This window comes from Filicampus tigris, chromosome 5 (genome assembly GCF_054856515.1).
Source record: "Filicampus tigris isolate MCC_2025a chromosome 5, RoL_Ftig_1.0, whole genome shotgun sequence".
Lineage (NCBI taxonomy): Eukaryota > Metazoa > Chordata > Actinopteri > Syngnathiformes > Syngnathidae > Filicampus > Filicampus tigris.
Window position 1 is genome coordinate 26,877,531 of NC_141221.1, and position 4,651 is coordinate 26,882,181.

Below are 4,651 nucleotides of genomic sequence, written 5' to 3' on the forward strand. Positions count from 1 at the left end.
CAATTCAGGGTGTCCCCTGCCTACTGCCCAAAGACAGCTGGGATAGGCTCCAGCACGCCCCGCGACCCTTGTGAGGAGAAGCGGTATGGAGAATGAATGAATGAATGAATGAATATTTTATGCAGGGCCGCTAGTTGAAACGGGGCATTCTAATTAATATTGTGTGATGGAATATAGCGAAATCCACCCGTTTTTAGCCATGGGGGTGGCCATTTTGTCACTTCTGTCGACTGAAAATGACATCACAGTTGCTCAGGGCTCTGCTGACGACCAATCACGGCTCAGCTTCAGAAAACAAGTGAGCTGTGATTGGTCGTTACATGAGCCCTGAGCAGATGTGATGTCATTTTTAGTCGGGAGAAGTGACAAAATGGCCGCCACCTGAGATGGCTAAAAATAGGTGAATTTAGCTATATTCCACAAATGCAATATTAATCAGAATGCCGTGTTTCAATGAGTGGGACTGCATAGATGATTTTCTTGAAAAAAAATATGTTTGGATTTATTCCACTTTAATCTTAAAAAAATGAGGTTGGGGTTAGAATTAAGAAAAGGTCAAGAGTTTTAGCTATTCTAAAAAAAAAAAAAAAATACACACAGTTAAGGTCGGGTTATGATTAGGATACACAAAATTACTGGACTGACATTGCCCTGGCTGGAATCAGCTGGAATCAGCAGCCATGTGGAAGCCAGTTAAAACGTAACAAGGCAGCCAACATCCATCCATCCATCCATTATCATCATGCTAAAATACCCAATTCACGGCCAAGTCTCTGTAATCACGGTCAAATAGCCGATTCACGGCAGGCCCAGAATTCCTAGCTCCAACCATTGACCAATCACATCCGTTCACGAAGAAATAACGCGAACAGGAGAGTTACCGGTCACGGCAAAATAACCACTGCCTATTTTACACACTGCACAATGAAAGGAACCAGATATCAGAGTTCAGATTAACTGTAACAAGGACTTCTGCAACATCTTTATGAACGGGTCTAAAGAGTTGATTCAGTTTCAGTGATCACATCTTACTATAACACCAATGCAATTTCTATTCTGGTAAATGTCGGGTGACAGCTTTAGCTTCGTTGTCGGGATTTTGTTACTCATTCTTTATAAACGAATAAGATGGATGTGTAGAATGTGGGTAAGTTGTTTGGCAAAAAGCTAGCCACCTCGCGTAAAAGCGGTCATACGCTAGTCATAACAATGAAAGTTAACATTACAACCACCGGGTAAGGTTAGCAATTGTTAGCTTATTTGCTCTTTGGAGTGGACTTTCTCTTACCATAACAACTATTCAGTTGTTGAGGTTTTCTCGTGCCTACTGGCTTTGCCTTGTCTGCTCCAAGAAAAGTGTCGTTGCGATAGTCGCCAAGTGCTTGCTTTTTCGTCTGTCAAGCTAGCCAACCCGGGTCGGTGAGCTACACGTAATCGCCCAGCACAGATGACCGATGACATCACGACTGTGCCTCCTATTCATTGGAGAGGGGCGCGGAAAAGATCACGGAGGATGCGCCCCCTATCGGTGAAAGAAAGTTCCGGGCAGCACTCGCTGCCGTAATATTTCAGCTTCCAATTATCCATACCAAACAATTAAGTACTTAGAAGTAGGGGCGATATGGCTGAAAAAATATGTTTCATGATTTAAGTACTTAATACCAGTCGATAGTAATCTATTTTTCCCTATTCAAAATAAGAGAAATTATTAAATGGATTAAAGATAAAGTTCCCTCTCTATGACGTGAAAGCTCTGGTGTTCGCAGCTCCGACCCTCAGCATCACACTCCATCACACATACGTTGATGTAAATTGTAACTTCTGTTTTGACTTTCCTGAAACTGTGCTTCATTTGTTTTGGCAATGTTCATCTGTAGAATCTTTATGGCGTATCCTAAGTATTTTTTATAACAAGTTATATTGAAAAACGTTTTTGTGTTATTTTGGAAGAATGTGCTTTTTGGTTTTGCCGAAACAAATCAAAAGTGTATTTGATTAATTTAGTTTTAATAATGGCAAAATGTCATACTCATAAATGTAAGTTAATGGGAAGGATTCCTAGCTTCACTGTTTTCATTAACGAATTCAAACATTATATCTTTACAATTAGGTACTCTCTGAAACAAAAAGCAAGTACAACTATTTCTGCTTGTGTTGAATCTAATGTTTTATATAAATAATTTTGAATATATTTAATAGTTCTATATGCTCTGTATAGAAAGCTGTAACAGTTTTTTTCTCGTACGTTGATTTATTTTTACCCTAGCGTTGTTTCTTTTGTGTGTGTGTTAAACCGGCCAGCTGGCAAAAAAAAAAAGAAAAAAAAAAGACCCACAGCATCACACTTATAAGTCCCAATCAGGTCAGTAAAACAATAAAATGTCCTATGGGAGTAATGAGCCCTTTAACAAGTTATGCGCTCCAAGGGAGTATTAGTTTGTGGGTTTGTTTTAGAAAAAAATGTAAGAAAAAGTTGTTCGAAACAACGAATAAACGTCATTTTATCAGCGGTACCTTTGGGGTAGCATCCGATACGCATTTATGGCACCGGTAAGTGAACATCGGATTGCACATATATTACTCTGCATATCAACAGCATACATTCCGTTAAAATTTGTTTTGCTACGTATTATGGACGTTTTTAATTCTCTGGATGATTGTGTTTTGTGTCCACCCAGGGGGGTAATTATATTCATTTGCACAGTATAATCTCTATCCAAGTGTGGCATTGTGGAGACTTCGCATTTATTTCAAACAAGCCACATTCGTTTCAGTGCGCAACATTGGCATCGCACCGCACACCCAGTTTCATGACTGCGGTCAAGCCATCTCAGTTTCCCTGGAAAAATCCAAGTCAAACCAGCCGCCCCTAATTTCCTTCACACAGGGAGTACGGTAACAGAAAGACCCTTCAGAATAAAAGCGCTGAACTGGACGTCAATGCTTCGGGTTAGAAATGATTATATTAAATGAACTCTCTGTTATAACGAAGTCAGTCCACTTTTGAGAGAATGTAGAATGGTTAATATGAATCTTGAGATGCATTAAAAAATACAGTGTATTTGAAATATGGATATATGTCTGCAGGTATACTTTTTAAAATAATAATAATTAAAACTAATACAATTGGTATTGGGGCGGCACGGTGGTCGACTGGTTAGCACGTCCGCCTCACAGTTCAGAGGCCGTGGGTTCGATCCCGGCTCCGGCCTCCCTGTGTGGAGTTTGCATGTTCTCCACGTGCCTGCGTGGGTTTTCTCCGGGTCCTCCGGTTTCCTCCCACAATCCAAAAACATGGTAAGTTGATTGGACACTCTAAATTGCCCCTAGGTGTGATTGTGAGTGCGGATGTTTGTCTCTGTGTGCCCTGCGATTGGCTGGCAACCAATTCAGGGTGTCCCCCGCCTACTGCTCGAAGACAGCTGGGATAGGCTCCAGCACGCCCCGCGACCCTTGTGAGGATAAGCGGGATAGATAATGGATGGATACAATTGGTATTGCAACACCAGACCAGTCCTGATCAAGGGACACTAGATCACCGCAGATGTTCATCCAAATCTGATGTTGCCTGTCAAAATAAAAGTCCCCTGAAATATACATATTTTACTGTCATCACCCATGATTTAAAAAAGAAATGATTAAAAATTATCCTTTAGCTATCGTGACACCAGGCCAGTTCTGGAGGACACTAGACCATCCCAGATGCCCACCAAAATCGGTCCCATGCAAATCTGATGTTGCATTTCAAAATAAAAGTCCCCTGAAATATTCATATTTTACTGTCATCACCCCTGATTTAAAAAATGATTAAAATTTAGCTATTGAGACTTTGTGCGTGTCTTCCCTGGTTCGGCGGCTTCTTCTCCACTCAAAACACGCTTTTGTGCTCCAAATGTCCTAGACGTGCTTGTAATTGTGACACAAATCTAGCACCATAGTGTAGCCTACTGTATCTGTAGACCGCAGAATGGCCTGCAGTTCATTGGGGGTTTACTTCGAGAGGGTTATTCTTTCGAGCGTTCTCCCCAAAACTTCTTTCTCCTCTTTTGTATTCATCATGTGTCCATCGCAAGATTTTTATTTATTATTTGTGTTGTGAGGACATATTCACAATGTGGTGGTACAGTACCTAAGTTTGTAAATAAAAATGTTCTGTCTGTCTGATTTTAATTGCACTCCACAATACTCTGTTGAAGAATTTTATGTTTGTACTTTACTGGTCACATTTCCTAAAGGTGCAACTATAAAAGATAACCTAACACTATTTTGCGCTGCTGCCACTGCAATCTACATCATGCATGGTCTAAAAAAAAAAATTGTCCCTCACACATGTATTGGCCTTAAACTTACAGAAACTACAGGACTTTTAGTTTAAAAAAAAACCAGTAATGTGACAAAAATGATAAATGCAGGAGTTTTGTGGTATCAGTATTAACAACACTAAATGTACATACTGTACTGTACAGACCAACTCAGTTTGAGCAGTTCCACTATATCCGCTTCCATAATGACACAATATAGATCATACTCCACATTTGAACGTGCCACAACATACAACTGTATGTAGATAATCTGTGTTGCTTTGTCACTCTCTTATGCAAATATAGCCATTATAAAATTGTCATGTCCAAATCACTAGAACAGCAATGAC

At 40.1% G+C, this 4,651-nt stretch overlaps 1 protein-coding gene across 4 annotated transcripts in view; it reads right to left on the minus strand.

Moving 5' to 3' along the window:
• Positions 1-1,453, minus strand: part of golga1 (golgin A1) — a 46,341-nt gene extending 44,888 nt beyond the window's left edge. For all 4 annotated transcript variants that reach the window (XM_086030862.1, XM_086030861.1, XM_086030860.1 and 1 more), the window contains exon 1: positions 1,289-1,453. The gene's annotated coding sequence lies outside the window, so the exon portion shown is untranslated. The remainder of the gene's footprint in view (positions 1-1,288) is intronic.
• Positions 1,454-4,651: the final 3,198 nt, after the last annotated feature.